General features: G+C 44.9%; 1 protein-coding gene across 3 annotated transcripts in view; it reads left to right on the forward strand.

The window, feature by feature from the left end:
- Positions 1-21,420, forward strand: part of TPR8 (Tetratricopeptide repeat (TPR)-like superfamily protein) — a 121,867-nt gene that overhangs the window by 21,581 nt on the left and 78,866 nt on the right. The window lies entirely within an intron of this gene.

A 21,420-nucleotide genomic window follows, 5' to 3' on the forward strand; every position in this document is an offset into this window, starting at 1 on the left:
ACCAGCTGCGAAAAGACATTCACCGCGGCAACTAACTGAGTCTTAAACGCATCATCCTCGAGTTGCCCTGTCATAAAGCCTTGTACTACTGGAGGGACATTCACGTTGACAGGAGGTACAGACTGACGTGGCCGTGAGCTCTCGCCAATCTCAAAAACCATAGGAATCTCCTGCCTGTCCTTTGGAGAGGAACCCTCTTCCATAATTCCCTTCCCCTTGTCGGCCATAGTGTAATCCCCGCGTTCTTGGACTGTGTGTCTTTACCCTGAACAATCCAGGCTCACTCTTTGAGGAAAAAGTGATTGATGTCCCGGCAACGGAACCATGTAACCGGCCCGTAGGGCGGTAGGCGTTGGCTTTCACCCGCACAGAGCACTTTGCAAAGAGAACCTGTAATGGGAATTAACACTTCAACTCACACACGGCTCGGAAGCTAGAATGCTCGGAGCAGACGCCGACAACCTGTAGGCCCCAAAATTGGCGCCCCTTTCGGTATTTCTTTATTCTTTAGGAGGGTAAATTACAAGGTAAGGTCCTGGGAATCCTTCACGTGTATCCACCTAGATACCATTTGATTTGGCCAAATTTCGGCAGCATAACAGCCCCAAAACTTGCGCGAAACCAATTCCCCTGCTGGAACTCGCTTGCACTGGCGTATACCCTCTGATTCCTGTCCAAAAACAGTAAATTCAGCACGCTGTATTTACTGGGTTTTGCCCTGTTTTCAGCCCCAAACAGTCCCCTAACTGTCCTTTGCCAGTGGGGCACGATTCCCAGTGATCCTGGCGTCCGTACGGCTGAAAAACAGTGAATTTACAGCGCATACACAGCGCTGATTTTGCACCTGTTCTGTGAGGTTATGACCCTCACCAGTGCCTGCTTTGGAGCAGCAGTTAGCTACCCCTGTTCCTGCTCAAGGAGGCTCTTGCCTCAGGACAAAAGCATGAACCCACACAACTGTACATCAGTCAAATGAGTAGCCCTCTTGTGGGGCATCACATAACTGCACGTAGGGGAGAAAGAGAGCAGTATGTAGCGTGCGGGGCATCACTCCCGTCACCATACTGTGCATAGAGGGAAAGAAAGCACTCCATAGCTCTTAACCTGTGACAATCCGCCTGTGGCTGAAAATGGCGCCCCCTTTGTTGATATGCAGCTCGTTTTTGCCTCCCAGAGTGGCAGAATCGCTCACAAGCTGACACGTCGCCCAGTTTCCGAGTTTGGGCTTTCCCTGCTAAAAATATCTCAACTGGTGCGTCAGTTGACTTTGCGGCAGAGTTGTAAAGTGTTCCCCTAGTCATACCGAAGGTAATGACGCGAACACATTTCGTGGCCCAAAATAGCAGTTCCCTAAATTTTAGGAGATGCTTCCGTTGGGCTCCCACTGGTCTTCTGACCATCTATCCTCATTGGGACCGTATCCAAAAAATGCAATGTGGCCCAACTGTCGGATACTTTTGGTTGGTAGTCCCACCTTGACTTTACGCCTTAATTGAGTTCACTTCCTAGTATCCACCAACTTGCTAAGTGCGACGGGGGGACCTATATGATCTTGCTCTGAGCCTAGACATCCTCTTACCATACGAATTCCAGTGCCGACCCCTTCCCGTCTGCGGGTGAATCTACCATTCACATTGGCCATACAATGTCCGACCGTTTGCTACTTCAAAAAGAGGGTCTTAAACAAATAAAATAAACCCCATTGGAAAGAAACCAACAACCAAGGTTAGCAGTTGCCACATCTCTGTGACATGGTTAATAACTGCCACGTCCTCGTGACACACATGATTTGCATGATGATAAGCATGATGATTTGCATGATGATCAAGATGTGCTTTCTCACAAGCATGATGATTTGCATGAAGATGATGTGATTGTTCACAAGGATGATGTGTTAGTTGATTCTTTTTCTAGCGAAGCTAACCTTGTTGCAGATTCGATCAATCACGAAGAATCGATCTTGGCTTTCGAGTCGAGGTCCACAGCACCCCCCAGGCAAATTCGATCAAACATGACAAACCGATCTTAGCTCTCGAGCCTAGGTCCAAACAACCCTCACAGGAAGTATTATGTGTTCGCATGATTAGTCAACACGCATTGTTCGAATGTTTCATTCGTGATCGTTTCCTGTATTTTAGTCAGCGTCTTTATGTGATCCCTTTTCCTAGACATGACATATTGTACGTTGAGTACGTTTCACTCATGAATGAGCACGGATGTATGCGGATTATTCATGAAAAGCTGAAAAGTATGCATTCAAGGAAGTCACATTCCATGTCTCTTCCTTGACACGAACAGTCGTAGAAAGAGCACAAGAAAGTATGAGCACTAAGCATGGGCATTTCCGTTGTGAATTGCCACAGTTGATTGATAGATCAGCAAGACAAGATTCGATCTCATTGTTTGCGTGTGTGTGGTGAACGGTTTGGCACTTCGTCTATTTGTTCATCTACATTGCATGCACAGTCATTTAGGAAGACAAGATCTTTTCCAGTCACTTTACATGGAATAGGTATGTTCATGTTTTTGTGTTGGAAGTGGTTTCAAGAATTTTCAGCCTTGGAGATTCTTGAAGAAGGTGGACCTACGTCCATAGACAAAGTTGAAGCATTGAAGGAGCTATAGATGGTTTTGTGTCGCTTTCGGCGCGGCCCAAAGAAGCAAGTGTTGCGGACCTTTATGAAGTTCAAGTATCGCATGACCCACGCATCAGAGTGGGCCGGCGAAGAGTCCTTTCCAGAATTCTGGATGCTATTGGCAATCTCTCTCGACGCCATATAGTTCGGTACTAGTACCTCACTTTGAAAAGGAGGGGGTGTCACGTGACACATCTAACCCTATGTGTCCGTGGACAAGCTACGGCATGACCAGGGTTCAGTTCAGTCAAGTCAGTCTAAAATAGGAAGTGTTCTGGCACTTTTGTGAGTCTATTCGCAGACCGTGCATGCCCAGGCACTTAGAGTAGATGCATATCCTCCGGTTGCACAGAGCATGATCATCAGCATTCCCATCAAAATCCATCAGCATCATCAGGGGAATTTTCCAGTGTATTAAACCTATTTTCTCTATTTTTGACATTTTTCACTTATTTATGAAGTGACTTTGTTGGGAACTGGGTAGGGCAATTTTTAAAAGTAATATATAAGCAAACCTAGGGCTAAGCTAATTTGGCAGAAGTGGAGAAGGTGCAACAGGCAATCTACTTGCAACAGGCTACCCTCTCTTCCTCTCAGCAAGACAAACCCCCCCTCAGCCTAGCGTTTTTCAGCCTGGCGTTTTCAGCAAAGGAAGAACCAGCGTTTTCAGTCCCAGCAGCCTGACGTTTTCAGCCAGCCTACTCAACGTTTCTGCACCAGCAAGATCAGCGATTCCACAACAGAATTTCAGCGTTTTGTAGACAGCAACATTCAACGTTTTTTTTGGAGTAGTGAGCCAGCATTTTCAGCAGCATGACAGCATCGATTTCAGCCCATAAGAAGTAGCAGAAGGAAAGTCAGTTCATCCATCACAGTCGTCGTTCCGTCTTCTGTACAGTACTCAGTTTTCAGCAGTAGACTCGTCCTCGTCGTCACCACTGTCGGCCTCGACATAGTAAGCATTTAGACTCATTGCATCAGCCATTGTACCAGATTGTGCAATCAATAGTAGACTCCTCTCGCCATCAAGTGGGGCCCTTGGAGGAGGGTTTTACAACTTCCCTGGTGTCGTATTCTCTTCTCTCTCTATCTCTCAGTCTCATGCACCTTCACGCACATTGTCTATTCACTTTGTTTGTGATCACTTGCACTCTCTCATTAAAGCACGAAAGGCTCTCCCTTCCCTAAAAACAAGGAACCTTGAGCACAGATCGGAGCACTCATCTTGAGCAAAGTTCAACTCATTCCGCTACACCTTACAGAAGAAGCTCATCTTCCTGGGCTATTCACAAGAGTCTGATGGATACTGGCTTTATGATCTTGACGCCAAGACCACCGCAGTTAGCCGTGATGTGACTTTCATGGAGCTTTTCAGCACACCTGTAGAGGGGGCAGCATCCAAGCCTATACCTTCTCTACATCCTCCTCGTCCACCTCCTACACCTGATCCTACCCCTATCTCTGTTTCTTTACCCTCTACACCGCAGCCAATTACTTCACCCGATCATGCCATGATAGATTCCAATTCTGATGTGGATGATGGTTCTCCTCCGGTGGAGGCGGTTCTACCTCGCAAGGAGAAGTCAGTACTTGGTTGGCTCTACTCTACGGTTTCTTCCTCTGGAGTCACGAAGTTACTAGCACCGCCAGACCTGACCAGCCTCGATGTTCTAGACGTTGTTAGGAGTTTTTTGGAAGAAGTGATTGCGCATATGTACATACACATGCATGGTGCATCGAATAAATAATTTCTCATTGTCTAGAGCCAGATGGTTACGTGGGGTCCACATGTGTACGGGTAGGACAACGTGTACATAGTACATCGATTTTCATCGTCACCAGTATTAGTGTGTTTTTCTATAATAATGAGGAGTTGGTAGAGCGTAAAACTTCTCGAGGAAGCTATTAGCGGGCCGACGCCATGAGGTAAGCAAGTGCGTCAGATGGCATCCAGTGGCGTCAGGAGGTCGATGGGGTCAAGACTTGTACGTGGATAAGTGAGGACACAACGGGAATGTTTTCTTGTGATGATTATGCAGAAAGGTCATCATGAGAACTGTATCTAGGGACCACTTCACATGATTGCGAGGTGCATTATTGGAAAAAGTTGAGTGCCAGGTGTGTGGATGGATGTAGAAGGGTAACAAAAACGCACTGCGTGGCCATTTTTTTCCCCTGTTAATCGAAAGGCCAAAGGTACCCAATAAAGTGAAGTGTGGGCACCAAAAAACCTGAGAAAAGACCTGAAAAAACGTGGAGAGAAGAGGAGGAACAACCGCAACTCAGTTTTTGTTGTTTTTGGAGCCTGTTTTGGCCATAAACTGCTCATCCGAGCTCGGATTTGAGCACTTTAATATTGTAGACTGGGGTTTTTGGTCGTTCCAGACGCAATGGTGCTGTCCATTTTGCCAAATTCCTCACTATTTCCTGTTGTTTTGGCCATGTAAGTTTCTCCTATGAGCGAAGCCTCTGCTCAAATTTGTGATTGTATCTGGCATATTTCATCCATATTGTGTGAGCTATCTGCCCATTTGTGTCGGCCCAAGCTCAATTGTAACTAAGCATCAGAAATCTTCCTCCTTTGAGCTGATTTGTGTATGTGTGCGTGCGCGCTTGTGTGTGTTGAGTTGATAAATGGATAGTCTCTCTCCTCTCACTCCATCGGTGTATTCCCTGTCTCGGCAACGTGGATTGTGTAAGCCGAGTGGTGTCCCATATAGTGTGTGTGTGTGTGTGTATTATCTCAAGAGTGTGTCGGGTGATTATAGAGGCGTTGTGTGTGTTTCCATCCCGCTCATATTCTTTTTGTTCCTCCACTGAGAATCTTCTTCGAGTACCTTCAGCTTCGAGATTATAGATTGCAGGTTACAGGTTACAGCTTATAGGTACAGGTACATGTACAGGTACAGGTGATTCACACAGGTACATGTAGCTGGAGTAGAGTGATATACTGGCAAGTGGGAGTCTTCTACAGTTACAGTGGATATGCATCATTTGGCGTCTGTTTGAGCGTATTGTCTGGTATTGTACGTTACTTGTGGATACTACCATTGTACGCCTTTATGGAGCCATACTTGGTTTTATTTGGCAATCCTAGCCATTTTTGAGACTTGGTTTGGAAGATAGTCATTTCTGAGACTTGACTATACGACATTTGCATAAACCTTCGTGAGAGGGTCTTGGTGAGGTTTTATTGAGCTAGGGGATTCTTAAGTGTGAGATACTTTCGCTGATACAGGTGGCTGGAGCACCCTTTTCGTGACTTCGTCATAAGCTATGTACTAGTGATTCCTACTTGATGCTTGGATGCCGTTGTTGGCAGGTTATGCATACATATACAGTCTATATTTTGGGCTTTTACAGCTCTAATTATGAAAAAAATTTGCCAAAATTTTTCCGAGTTGTGATGGTTGATCTGTTGGTCTTTTGAGCCATTTATGTTGTTATGTTGTTGAAATTCTGGCAAAATCAGAGGGTAATGAGTCAAGTGTGCTTTCTTGGGAGCTGCATGGATGGCTTTTGATGGATAATCACAATCGACCTCAGTTCACTCCTTTTCATTTTGCACAAAGAATCTAGAGAAATATTCATGTGAACAGGAAGATTTTTTACCGACAGCGCATAGTCTTTATGTTTGGGCCAAGAAGATTAAGAGAGATACTGTAATATCCTTTGTATGTTGTTATTGCGATGATTAACTATGAAAACTCATTTGATGTGCATGTGTTCATCCTTTTCTAAAAGCTTCATTGAAGTTTCTGGGGATTGAGTTAGTAAAAAGTTTTGGGTTCTTGCACCTGTGTTAGAAGAGGTTCTCAAAGCATCGAAACTTGGGTAGCCATGGCTTTCTCTTATCGGAATTTCATGGAAGAAGTGATTAGATGTGGAAGAATTTCATTGGGCAATCAGATTTATGATCTGTCGCAGATGTTACATCTTCTCTAGATTTGTTCGAAGAGTAATGCACAAGTTTGGTCCAAAGAGTAGTTGAGTGCGGCTGATCCACCTGTGAGATTAAGTTGGGACAATCTACGGCATGGATTGGAAGTGGAGTTTGTGAAGACAGAAGATCTTGATAAAGTGTGGCAAGAAGTACAGGGTTTGGTGCAAAGGGAAGGTGAGCCAGTAAATGCGTACATACGTAAGTTTTCAACGGCATGGGAGCGGATGTGCAAGGATTTAGCACCACAGGTACCTCCACTTGACATGATGAAGAAGGACAGGTTCTTGGCTGGTCTTTGGGAGAATATACGTTGGAGAGTGGAGCTAAAGAAGCCTAGGACATATGACGATGCACTCCAGGTAGCGAGGAACAAAGAGTGGAAGCTGAGAAGAATGAGTTAGCTAGGAGTAGAGTCTTTGCCCAGGAGGTCTGAGTTTCAACCTATGGATTCTTTGCAAGGTCGCATGCCAGGGGTTCATCATGAACCAGTGGTTTCTGTTACTCCTCAGGTTATGCAAGCAATGGTCACTACAACAGTGCAAGATGATGGACTAAGGCAAGACATGAGGCAAGTGGTAGATTTAATGAAGAATCTTAGCCTAAACATGCTAGGTAATGTGGGAAATAATCGAGGTCGTGTGAGGTTTGCAGATCAGCCAGGAGGTGAAGAAAAACCCAGGAATGGTGTTGGACAAAGCAATGGTAGGTTCTGGAGGCAAACGCCCACGTGTTATAATTGCGAAGAGTTGGGTCACATCAGCCCGCAATGTGATAAGCCACCAAGGATGGGAGGAGACATGTATCCATTGCCAAGACAGGTGCTAACTAGGTCAAATGATTATGGCATTGAGATTAAGGGAGAAGAAGGAACCAGTGGATTAACCCAAGAGGAAAGGGAAAGACAAAAGTGATGAGTGTGGTCACCTTGGAAAAGGCAGCAAAGCTGGAGGATACATTAGTGATGCCTATTGGGAAGAGGACCACACAGGATAAGGAAGGAAGAAGTGGTGCAGGTCTCAGTAAGAAGAAAGGAAAGAGCCATGAAGACGAGGATGTTAAGGCCAAGAGGAAAAGAAGGGCTCATTGCAAGTTTCATGTTTCAAATTTTCCACTAGGGGATGGGCAATCGACTTGAAGGAGGATCTGACAAGCAGGAAAGCAGATGTTACTCTTGGGCAGCTTATAGAGATGGTGCCTAAGCTAAAGCGACAGTGGAAGAGGATGGTTAACCCAATGGAGAAAGAACCAGAGGTTCAGTGAAGGTATTGGCGATGGATGAGCTACGAGACATTTGCCCCATAGTAGATGTGTGGCACAAAAGAAAAAATATGGGACAAGGTTATGTTGATGGTGGAGCCCAAATATGTATCATAACATACTCATGCGTTGAGAAGATTGGTCTTACAATGATTGGGGTGTTAGGCTTTCGGATCATATTGGCAAACCATCAGAAAGTAAAATGTTTGGGTGTTGTAAAGAGCTTAGAAGTGGAGGCGTATGATGCAAAGGCGGTGGTTGATTTTCATGTGATGCCAGCGGGGTTGGGAGCATATCCTATTATACTGGGCAGACCATGGTTACATGCAGTGGGAGCTGTTCAAGATTGGCGACGTGGTACGATTAGCCTCTATGGAAAGACAAGTGTCAAGAAGCTATATAATATGGACACAAGGAAACGATTGGAGGAACTTTATGAAGATGAGGATGAGTCTAGTGATGAAGACTATTCTACAGTGTCTGACGAGGACAATGATAGTACTACCAGCAGTGATGAGGATGTTGATGTTGTATTTCTTTTGATGGACAAAGAAATCCATGAGTGTGGTTTAGTTGCATTTGCAAATGAGATTGAAGATGAAAGTGAAGGGCCTTATGAAGTGATTGAAGGGCTGATGCAAACCAAGGTTGAATTGTCAAAGAAGCAGGAATTGATGACACAAATGATCAGTGGAAACCTCTCAGCTATGGAGAAGGAGATATATTTTCACATGCTAGCTAGTTTTCCTGATTTGTTCATTACTTCATATGAAGAGATTAGAGGGTTCAAAGGAGAAGAGATGCATATAGAGCTGAAGGAAGGTGCTAAGCTAGTGCAGCAAAGGCTAAGAAGGATGGGTCAAGAGCAGATGGAAGCCTTGCGGGAAGAGGTGGACAAGTTATTGAAGACAGGGTTCATAATCCCAGTGGAGACCATAGAATGGGTGAGTCTAGTAGTGGTCAGTCCAAAGAAGGATGGAAAGTGGAGGATTTGTGTAGATTTTAAACCCTTAAACGCAACCACTAAGAAGAACTCATATCCTCTTCCCTTCATCGATCAGATCTTGGATTCAGTGGTAGGTTATGAGAGGTACAATGTGTGTGATGGTTTTTCAAGCTATTATCAATTGAAGATTGCTCTTAAAGACCGAATAAAGATAACTTTCATTATGCCATAGGGTTGTTATTGCTACACGGTATTGCCATTTGGGTTGTCAAATGGACCATCCTTCTATCAAGAGAGAGCAAATTGGGTATTGGCACCATTCATTGGTAGTTGTGTTAAAGATTTTATGACAACTTTTGTGTCTACAGCAGTAGGGTTGAACACCATGAGAAGCTGCAGATGGTATTGGCTCGATATGATGAATGTGGAGGACAACTAAATCCAAGAGCACTTTGATATTGTAGACTTGGGTTTTTGGCCGTTCCGGACGCAATGGCGCTGTCCATTTTGCCAACTTCCTCACTATCTCCTGCTGTTTTGGCTGTGTAAGTTTCTCCTGTGAGCGAAGCCTCTGCTCAAATTTGTGATTGTATCTGGCATATTTCATCCATAGGGTGTGAGCTATTTGTCCCATTTGTGTCGGCACAAGCTCAATTGTATCTAAGCATCAGAAATCTTCCTCCTTTGAGTTGATTTGTGTATGTGCGTGCGTTTGTGTGTGTGTGTGTGTGTGTTGAGTGGGTAAATGGATAGTCTCTCTTCTCTCACTCCATCGGTGTGTTCCCTATCTCGGCCAGGTGGATTGTGTAAGCTGAGTGGTGTCCCTTAGTGTGTGTATTATCCCAAGAGTGTGTGTCAGGTGATTATAGAGGCGTGTGTGTTTCCATCCCGCTCACAACGCCTCAAGCAGAGGTAAGTTTATGACGACGCAGAGTTCGTGAACTTTGCACTCATGTCTCAGATTCAGGCTTCACCAGTTGAGCCTTCGTTGGTGGAGGAAGCACTCCAGCATGATTGGTGGAAGCATGCCATGCAGACAGAGATGGACGCTATTGAGCGAAATAAAACCTGGACTTTGGTTCCCAGGCCTAACAAGCGGAAGGTGGTTTCTACGAAATGAATTTTCAAGACAAAGTACAAGGCAAATAGTTCCCTTGACAAACACAAGGCGAGACTTGTTGCTCGGGGTTTCACACAGCGACTTGGCGTGGACTTCGACGAGACCTTTGCTCCCACCGCCGCATGACTACCATACGCAGAGTGTTTGCTCTCGCAGCCAACTTTTGTCACGTCATCATATTTTGCTGTGCAAAGTCTTCTGAGTGTGTTCTGCTTTATTTTTAATGCCTTTATGTCACTTGGGCTCCATCGGACGGGATCTCGTAAGTTGGTGGGACTCTTCTTTAAAAATACGCGACTCGTCAAGACTTTGTAAGTTTGTAAAACTTTTTCTTCTTCTTAGGGTTTTGACCCGTTGGCCGGGATCTGAAGGTTGGCTCCGTTCTTCAGTGGCTTGACACATCAGCATGTTGTGACAATTTTGGTTGGCCTATCTTCCAGATTGATGTTAAAAGTGCGTTCCTGAATGGAGATTGTGCAGGAAATTCAGATACTTGGCACTCTACTACAGGAGAGTGAGCAGCGGAAAGGATGTGAGCCACGCGCACCGAAAATGTTGGAGAGAGAGAGAGAGAGAGAGAGAGAGAGAGAGAGAGAGAGAGAGAGAGAGAGAGAGAGAGAGAGAGAGAGAGAGAGAGAGAGAGAGAGAGAGAGAGAGAGAGAGAGAGAACACAAGTGCTTTGCAAATGATGCTCTCAATACACAATTTGAATGACTACAAGACCCTAATCATTCTATTTATAGAATCTTAGGTTGAGGTAGGGCAAATTGTGTAACTGGTGCAAAAAACATAAAAGCCCAAAAATGGCTGAAAATGTGTGTACCCAGCTAGGCTCAGAAAATGACTAGCCGGATACGTGCTAAAGTGTCCGCCTATGCAATCTACATGATGTGCGATGGCTGGCCAACCCGGGACAATCACTAGCCGTACAATATGGCAAAGCAATGGTGGTGTAACTCCCCCTCTCAGCACCGGATGCTGAGACAATATAGATGAGTCGAAGGTGAGAAGCCAAAGTCCGCTGAGGTATAGCCTCCGTGAAGATGTCTTTTGTATTGTCCGCTGTAGGGACATACTCCAAATGAAGATGTCCAGCCAAAACCCACTCCCGAACATAGTGGTACTGCACCTCAATGTGCTTTGTCCGAGTGTGAAAGATAGGGTTCTTGGCAATAGCAATGCAACTTTGATTGTCGCACAAAAGACGAGTCGTAGCAGTCAGGGGAAAACACAACTCTCCCAGTAATCTCCGTAGCCATATGGCCTCTGTGGAAGATAGTGCAACGGTGGGTTGCTGCTTACTGCTCCATGAAATGGGTCTCGAGCCGAGTGTGAAAACTACTCTTGTAGTAGAGCACCGAGTATCTAGATTTCCTACCCAATCTGAATCGCACAACCAAGTAAGGTGCAACCCTTGGAGCGACCATAGAACACACCATGGTCCAGACTCCAAGGTGCCGCTGATGTACCGCAAAGTACGCTGAGCACTTGCCAATGTCACTGACGAGGTCGGGTGTTGAAGACATGAGTGTAAAGTTCACGAACTCTGCGCTGTCATAAACTTGCCTCTCCTTGAGGTGTGCAGAACGTCGAGGCTGTCCAGGGTCTGGCGGTGTTGGTAACTTCGTGACTCCAGAGGAAGAAACTGTAGAGTAAAGCCAACCAGGGCAGAGTCGACAACCCTCTCGGGGCTGTGTGACAAGCATTATGAATTAATCCCTTGCAAGCGTAAAAGGGCCATAGCAGGTGGAACCGCCTCCACCGAAGGAAAAACATCATCCATATCAGAATCGGAATCTGACATGGCATGATCAGGTGAAGTAACTGGCTGCGGTGTAGAGGGTTCACGGACAGGAACAGGGGTAGGATCAGGTGTAGGAGGTGGACGAGAGGAGGTAGAAACCTGGGGCAAAGACGCATGTGCAAGCATCGCACGAGCTATCTCCATGATAGTCCGATTCTTCCACTCAACAACTCCGTTTTGGGAAGGAGTGTAAGGAGTAGTCAGGTTGCGTTGTTATCATTGTCACATGAAGGGTCACATAAAAAGAACATGTCCTAAGATTGAATCTAGCGACTCTAAAGAACCCACAGCACCCACATCCTCTGTTAATGCCATCAATGAGAACGTGAGTGTGACCCAAGTTTCCTATGACTTTCCCATTGATGAGTCTTCTATTAAGTGTTATGGTCATGTGAACAACTTTTTGTCATATTGTTTGATCCAGGCAATATGCATGATGTGATAAGTGACTCTCTTGTCGAAAGAGCCCGCTTGGAGGTTAGCAAGACATCTCCTTTCGAGGTGTCGGGCTTCGCTCTTGGTATGGACTCTCTCATTACACGAGAGTGCCTTGATGTGTTCTTCACGGTTCAACAAGTGTCCTTCCGCAGAAAATTTGTAGTATCTCCTCGTTCACGATGTGATATGCTTTTAGGCATTCGATGGTTTCGTGAGCATAACCCTCTCATTGATTGGGCAGCCAATACTTTCACTTTCAATGCCAAAAGTGACTCTCCCATTGTCATTTGTGGGGAGGAAGTTGTTCATTCTTCATCTCTCATTTCTACTATGCAGGTGAAGATTGAAAAGAATCAGGAGAAGGAGACTCTTTCAGTCTTGTCTTCTCCAAAGCACGACACATATGTTTTGCATGATAAAGGTGTGATTATTCACAATGATGATGATTTGCAGGATAAAGATGTGATTGTTCACAAGGATGATGGTTTAGTTGATGCTTTTTCTAGTGAAGCTAACCTCATTGCAGATTCGATCAATCACGAAGAACCGATCTTGGCTCTCGAGTTGAGGTCCAAAGAACCCCCACAGGAAGTATTGTGTATGCGCATGATTAGTCAGTACCCATTGTTCGAGCAGTTCATTCGTGACGGTTTCCTGTATTTTAATCACCGTCTTTATGTGATCCCTTTTCATAGGCATGACGTATTGTACGATGAACACGATTCACTCATGAATGAGCACGGATGTATGCCGATTACTCATGAAAAGATGAAATGTTTGCATTCAAGGAATTCACATTCCATGTCTCTTCCTTGGCATGACACAGTCTCAGAAAGAGCACAAGAAGGATCGAGCATCAAGCATCGGCATTTCGATTGTGATTTGCCACAGTTAATAGATTTAGATCAGAAAGACAAGTTTCGATTCCAATATTTGCGTGTGTTTGCTGAACGGTTTGGCACTTCGTCTCTTTGTTCATCTACATTGCATGCACAGTCTTTAAAGAAGACTAGAATTTTTTCAGTCACTTTACATGGAATGGGTATGTTCATGTTTTTGTGTTGGAAGTGGTTTCAAGAATTTTCCTCCTCGGAGATTCTTGAAGAAGGTAGATCCACGACTATAGCCGAAGTTGGAGCTTTGACGCAATCACATATGACTTTGTGTCGCTTTCAACGCGGCCCAAAGAAGCAAGCGTTGCAGACCTTTATGAAGTTCAAGTATCGCACGACCCACACATCAGAGTGGGTCGGTGAAGAGTCCTTCCCAGGATTCATCCAGACGCTATTGGCGATCTCCCTCGATGCCATACAGTTTGGTACCAGTACCTCACTTTAAAAAGGAGGGGATGTCACATGCACATCTAACCCTATGTGCATGTGGACAAGCTACTTCATGACAAGGGTTCAGTTAGCTTAGGAAGTGTTTTGGCACCTTTGTGAGTCTGTTCGTAGACCGTGCATGTCCAGACACTTAGAGTAGTTGCATCTTGTGGTTGCACACAACTTGATCATCAGATTACAGTCAGTACCCATCAATAGCATTTTACAGTGCATAGAACCCATTTTCCCTATTTTATCCATTTTTCACTTGTTATTATTAAGTGGCTTTGTTGGGAAACTGGGTAGGGCAATTTCGCTAAGGAAATATATAAGAAAGCTAGCACTAGCACTTTCTGGCAAAAGAGGTAGCAGGGACCAAGTGTCTGACAGTGCACCTTCTCAGCAAGACCCCCGGCATGACAACCTGATGAGCACGAAGAGGTGTGTGCAAGTGATAGAGCACGCGAGGAAGTGCAGGGTGTGTACCTTGGAGAGGGGCGAGTGCTTGCAGTGTAGAGGGCGCTACATAAGTGAGTAAAATGACTCACCTTCCCTTTATTAAAAGTATAGGACTAATTTTAAAGTTAGTGGCGAAGTTCAATGTGAACTTGGCCAAAGGTTAATAACCTTTAAACTATACACAAAAGGGGGCCATTTGGGCATTTAACCCAACAACCTCCCACTTAAAGGCATAAATGGCGCCTTTAAGCTACGTGACTCCCACCATCTCTATGCATAGATGATGTTGGTGCTTTGGATAAGCACTTAGCGAGAGCATCTGCCGGATTTTATGATGTATGGACCTTAACCAATGTAATAAGGCCATTCTCAAGCACTTCTCGTATGAAGTGATACCGCACATCAATATCCTTTGTGCGTGCATGAAACATGGCATTCTTTGCCATGCATATGGCACTCTGGCTATCACAACCAAGCATAGGTGCCTTGGCCCTTGTCAGGCAAACCAAACTCGCTGCATAGACGTGCTAACCAAATGGCTTTTTTGGAAGCCTCAGTGGTTGAAATATATTCAGTCTCTGTCGTAGACAATGCAACAATCTTTTGCAATCTAGAACACCATGAACAACACCTCCCGCAAGAGTAAACACATAGCCACTTGTGGATTTCCGTGTATCCACATCACTAGCCATGTCAGAGTCACAAAATCCCTTCAACTCCAATGGTCCTTTACCATAGCAGAGGCATTTGTTTTTAGTCTCTTTCAAGTACCTCATAATGGACTTCACTCCATCCCAATGCAACCTACCTGGATTAGCCATAAACCTGCTCACAACTCCCACTGCATGGGCTATGTCAGGTCTTGTAGCAACCATAGCATACATAAGTGAACCACGAGCTGAAGCGTAAGGCACACTTTGCATGTCATTGGCTTCTTCCTTTGACTTGGGGCAATCATCCTTTGAGATTTTAACATATGGCTGTAATGGCGCACCAAGAGGCTTTGCTTCAGCCATGTTAAATCTGTCCAGCACCTTTTCAATGTACTTTTCTTGCGACAAATACAATATGCGCTGGTCCCTTTGCCTTGTAACATACACTCCAAGTATATGTTCAGCTGCCCCAAGGTCTTTCATTGAAAATGCAGATTTCAGCTGCACTTTAAGAGCATCAACAATGCTTCTTTTCTTTGCAGCTATCAACATATCATCCACATTGAGCACAAGAATGATAGGGCTGCCATCCTCATCACATTTGGTATACAAACAATGGTCTGCATGGCTTCTTTTGTAACCATGTTTAAGCATGAAGCGATCAAACTTCTTGTACCATTGTCTACATGATTGTTTCAGCCCATACAAGCTTCTATTGAGCATACATACCAAATGTTCCTTGCCAAGAATGACAAAACCCTCGGGTTACTACATGTAAAGCTCTTCTTCCACATCGCCATGCAAGAAAGCGGTATGTACATCCATTTGGTCCATTTCCGCCACCATGGCAAACAATACATGCATAGTGCTCATCTTCACAATAGGAGAGAACACTTCCTGAAAGTCTATGCCCTTGGTTTGAACATATCCCTTGCAACTAGCCTTCCCTTATACTTGGGTTTTGCAACAACAGTCTTGATTTTATACACCCATTTGTTAGGAATAGCCTTCCTTCCTTTGGACAATTCCACCAAATCCCAAGTATGATTAGCATGCAAAGCTTTAATCTCTTCTTGCATAGCAAGCTCCTACTTGTCGCTGTGCTCACATGTCTCTGCTCACAGGCACTCTTTGACGAGTAGACCGCCTCACCCAATGATCCACATTATCTGGCAATGGGTTTACATCAGGTGGCATGATAAAATCATCAACAATGGGCTGCTATACATCATTTTCAGCACCATTTTCAGCATTGTTTCGTGGCTGCAAATGCCCTTCAGGATCCTCGATTTGCTACCCAACATCATCTCGCTCAAACACCACTGGATCATCTACATTTTCAGCCATATGTGGTGCATCCTGAGGGTCAAAAATAGGCCTAATAGGTGGCTGGTCATACTGAAAGTTGACCCCTTTATGGTCATGCTTTGAGGCACAATTGTTTTGAAGCAACCTTGCCTCTTTAAAAACAACATCCCGGCTGCGTACAACCCTTTTGAGCTGAGGTAACCAAATCCTGTAACCCATTTCGCCTTCTTCACCGTAGCCCATGAAAAGGGCTTTAATGGACTTGGCATCTAGTTTACTCCTCAACTCAGGTCTAACATGCACAAAAGCCTGGCAACCGAAAATGCGTAAGTGATTATATGAAGCAAGCTTGTCAGACCAAACCTCTTCAGGAATGTCACCTTTCAAAGACATGTGAGGGGATCGATTGCATGTATGGACTGTAGTTTTCAAAGCTTCTCCCCAAAATCCATGAGAGAGATTAGCTGTGGACAGTATGCATTTCACCCTCTCACAAAGTGTCCTATTGAATCTTTCAGCCACACCATTAGAAGAGGGGCTGTATGGGACAGTAAGCTCCCTCTTAGTGCCCAAATTTTCACAAAACTTGTTAAATTCAGCACTTGTGAACTCCTCCCCATTGTCCGTACGCAAGCATTTTAGCTTTCTACCTGTTTGGGTGGTCACAAATGCATGAAATTTCTGAAACGCTGCAAAAGCTTCATCCTTAGATTAAAGCAAATAAACCCAAATTTTCCTAGAATGATTATCAACAAAGGAGACAAAATAGCATGCACCTCCCATAGACTTAGTAGGCATGCTACATACATCACAATGTACAAGATCGAGCACACAAGATTTACTAGAGACACTAGAGTAATAAGAATGCTTTACTTGCTTGCCATATTGACATTCATTACAAAAGTCAAGCTTTGTGCCCTTAGCATCAAGCTTGTTCAAAGTTCAAAGTTTAGAGAGGCCCTTTTGGCTCATATGGCCAAGCCTCTTGTGCCACAACTCCATGTGAGAGTTAATTTCAGCCAATGCAATAAACTTGCCCAACAAGGCCTTTCCATGCATGCAGTAAAGTGTCCCTTTCTTTGTGCCTTTTACAATCAGCCTTGAGCCGTTAGTCATTTTCCATGATCCTCTGTCAAACAAGATGCTGTAACCGTGCATATCCATCTGACCAACTCTTCTTGATTCCCGACACGTATCTAACATCATGTAAGACAAGCTCATTTGTGCCATCTATGGAGAGATGCACTGTGCCAAAACCCTCAATGGAACATGCATGATTGTTTCCAAGGTATACATGGCCACGCTTGTCTGCATCAAAAGTAGAAAAACACTCCTTGATAGGAGTCACATCAAATGAAGCACCAGAATCAACAATCCAAGTCTGGGATAATGCATCATTGACAGTCAACAAAGCATCAATAAGATCACTCTTGGTGATCTGTCCTGTGAATGAACATTAAGAGAGGTATCAAAGTCATAAGCATCATCATCTGACAAAGTGGCACACAAGATGTCCTCTACATCTGACAGCTCCTCAATCACAACACTAGAAGCCACATTGGCCTTCTCTTTGTCTTTTGAGCTGTCCTGTGTATCTGTCTTGACTTCCTTCTTCTCTTTCTTTTTGTCTCCGCCATTCTTTTTCCGTTCTAACTCTGCTTTATAGTACCTGCAATCGGGTTTCTTGTGACCTTTCCTGCCACAATGATAGCAAGTCACATCACCCTTGCCTTTGCTGACATTTCCTCTTTCCTTACTCTTACTCTTACTCCTTTGTGCATAGACATTCTTCTTCTCTGTCCTGCCTCTAACTATGTTGGCAGAGCTGCCTCCCTCTCCACTTGCTTTCCTCCTGATTTCCTCATTCAAGATAGAACCCCTAACACCATCAAAGGTCAAATTGGGGTTATTGGACAATGAAACCGCCAATGTTTTCCATGACTCAGGTAAGGTCATAAGCAAGAAGATAACTTTCAGCTTATCATCAAAAGGAGGCAAGGCTGAATCCTGTAAAACTGCGACAAAGTACTTGCTAACAACGACAAGTTCTCTGCAGCGCTCTTGGACTCATTCAACTGCATGCCAACAAGTTTTCGCATCAAATGCACTTGGTTGACAGGCGTTGTATTCTCATACATTCCCTTTAACTTCTACCACACATCAAAAGCACTTGTGAGACCTTTCACATCAATGATTGTCTCATCGGTCATGGCCATTTTAATGTATGTAACAACCTTCTTGTTCAGGCTAACCCATGCTTCATCCGTCATATTCTGTGGCTTTACCTGTTCAAGTGTCCCTTCACAATCCTTAAGAAATAGGATTCCGTGGATCTTGTCTTTCCAAAGGTCGAAACCTGTTCCATCGAACCTCCTAATCTCGAAGAGATTCTTCACATCCAAAGAAGATGAGGCCATAGTTGCACGAATAAGAGGGCTAATACGTTGAATTTTTGGGCAAAATGCACAAAAACCGGAGTACAGCCTCACAGAGATGTGCACTACAGCTCCAAATGGTCACAGGAGCAATTTGGGGCAAAATAGGTTGATTTAGGCAAAAAAACAATTTTTGAAATTTATGCGCAGGAATTTTCAGCGAGCGAATTTGTGCTCAAAAACAACAATTTTAGTTGTTTTAGCCTCTCAGAACATACATAAAGCTAATGCACAGCGTTTAGAAGCATGTAAGAGCAAAAGCCCAATTTGTAGCATCAAATTGCACGAAATTGAGCCACAAATGGTCATACAAAGCCAAACTTTGTCAAACGTGTGTAGATTGCATCAATTTGCACTTTCCCCAATGTAGTCGCATCATAAAAACACTTGCAAAAACCTGCGTAAATCTGAAATTTGCTGAAAACACCTGTTTTCGGATCTGTTTTTCAGCAATTTCAGTGTTTTCGGGTAGCGGGGACTTAGTAAAGGTGTTCCCACACCTTAATATATCATTTGCAAAACCTATATTTTGCTGTCATAACCTGTAATTTGCTGATTTTGACCTAATTTCAGCCTGTTCTTTAGGTCAATTTGACTTGCCGGGAGCTCTCTAGTGTCAGGGGACGATTCCTTTGGCGATGAAATTGCAAAATCTCGGGTGAAAGTTGACCTCCTTGACTGAAAATCAGTGTTTGCAGGTTTGGGAGCAAACCCTAATTGGGCTCTGATACCAGTTGATGAGCGCGAAGCGGTGTGTGCAAGTGATAGAGCACGCGAGGAAGTGCAGGGTGTGTACCTTGGAGAGGGGCGAGTGCTTGCAGTGTAGAGGGCGCTATAGATCGAAAGTGGGAGAGAGAGCAGGAGCGCTACACGATTTTGGAAGGGGAAGAATTAAGTGAGTAAAATGACTCACCTTCCCTTTATTAAAAGTATAGGACCGATTTTAAAGTTAGTGGCGAAGTTCAATGTGAACTTGGCCAAAGGTTAATAACCTTTAAACTATACACAAAAGGGGGGACATTTGGGCCTTTAACCCAACACAACCTAGCGTTTCCAGCCATCAAGAACAGCCCAGCGTTTTCATCAACTACAGATCAGCCCCAGCGTTTCGCAAGTTGCAGATCAGCCTGGCGAGAACAGATTCTCTAGCGTTTTGCAGCAGATATCAACATCAACCCTAGCAGTTTTGGAACAGCAAATCAGCCTAGCGTTTTGCAATTCCTTGGCGACAGAACCACTTTCTGCATCAGCGTTTTGCATTTTCAGCAGTCAGGATCCGTACTGCCGCTCCTAAACCTCGCAAATCTCACCTTCCCGTAGTAGATCCTTGCCGTAGGATCAGATCAGCCAGCGTTTGCAGATTCAGCCCGCCATTCGCAGATTTCAGCCTCTGCCTTTTCAGCGCATCGTCGTCGGGTCGTCATCATCGCCGTCGTCACCGACATAGAGTGAGAATTCAACAGATACAAGATTTGCAGATTTCAGCCCTTAGCGTTTTCAGATTTCAGCCCGTCTCGTCATCGTCCTCATCGTTGTCTACATCGTCGGCAAGTCCATTGCATTCAGACCATTGTAGAGATTTGTGCAATCAATAGTAGACCTCTCTCGCCATAGAGAGTGGGGCCCTTGGAGAAGGGTTTGACAACATTTTGGTGTCGTATTCTTCTCTCTATCTCTGAGTCTCAGCACCTTCATTCATAGTGTCATTCACTCTGTTTGTGATCATTTGCACTCTCTCACTAAAGGAACGGAAGGCTCTCCCTTCCGTAAGTAAAAGGAACCCTTGAGCAGAGTTCGGAGCACTCATCTTGAGCAAAGTTCAACATTCACTTCCGCTGCACCTTACAACCTATGTGAAGCAAGAGAGTGCTGTAAATCTAACACCCCCTCTCAACACCTGATGCAGAACAAATTGCGTGAAGCCGAAGATGTGAGGCAAATAATGAAGATGTCTGTTGCAATGTCCACTAAAGGATACTCGATTAGTGTAACAGCAGTTTGGGGTGTCCCAACCTCCGAGAGATCTCCATGATAAAGTGCCGTCACGAGTAGTGTAGCAAACGTCTGTACTCCGTCGATAGAGGGTGAAAATACTGCGTAGAGGTCCCGAACAGAGTGTGAAAACAAATCCTTGTCGCGAAAGGAGTGCCAATAGACCTGCAAGTGTCGTGCCCAATAGGATCTGTGGTGTCTGTAGTCAAACCGTCCGTAGAAAATGGGGAAGCCCAAGAACCGTCATGAGAATGACCGGAAGCCTGTCAATGCATGAACCTGTAACCCAGTGTGGCCAGGTGGCTAAGCTGTGAAAAAACTCCAGGAAGGCGAGATTTAGCAATCTGCATCGTAAATATTCTGCGAAACAAGGAAAGCCAGACTAAACAGTCTGCACTGTCGAAGCTACTGTAAGCTGCAACATTCACTGAGAGACGGCACGGACCACCTCCTGATGGTGTCCTGTCAGTAGGTAGGGTAATCCAAGATGAGGGGGAAGCCAGACTCAACAATCTGCGTTGTGAAGGGCCTCTGAGAACAGGTGTGGTCAGACCAAGCTGTCTGCACTGTAATCTTCCTGTAGAAGTAGGGAAGCCAGATAGAGCAGTCTGGGGTGTGAGGAATCTCTGAGAAGGGGAAAGGCCAGACCAATCTGTTTGCGCCGTCTTGCCTGTATCTCCTGCCTCCAATCCTCCGGTGTCAACAAAACAAAATCCACGCCAACAACGCCACTAAACCGCATCTCGGTGTGGCTCTCAATGTAAATGAGTTGGGAGTGGCCTACTGCCCAGGTCGGGGGATAAGTCGGCTGTAAGGTTACCGAGGGTGAGTGTAAGCAACTCTGAAGGTAGCAATCCAAATGATCAGTAGTGTAGAAGAGCAACTGCACTACCATCCAAGCCAGGCTCCGGGTGACTTCGGATGTAGTCGCGGGATGCCTGATCCCCCACATCTCGCAGGTAAACTCTCCAAGAGAGTCTAAAGCACTGAAGTCCCACTCCAGTCTGTAGCAAGAGGCAGGAGGATATGTAGACTGAGAGAAAAGGAGGGGAGGGTGAGGAGCGGGGAAGGTGGACAGCAATGAGTTTGAGGTCCCTCCGCCAGCTT

Source organism: Adiantum capillus-veneris, chromosome 22 (genome assembly GCF_014529385.1).
Source record: "Adiantum capillus-veneris isolate H3 chromosome 22, ASM1452938v2, whole genome shotgun sequence".
Classification (NCBI taxonomy): Eukaryota; Viridiplantae; Streptophyta; class Polypodiopsida; order Polypodiales; family Pteridaceae; genus Adiantum; species Adiantum capillus-veneris.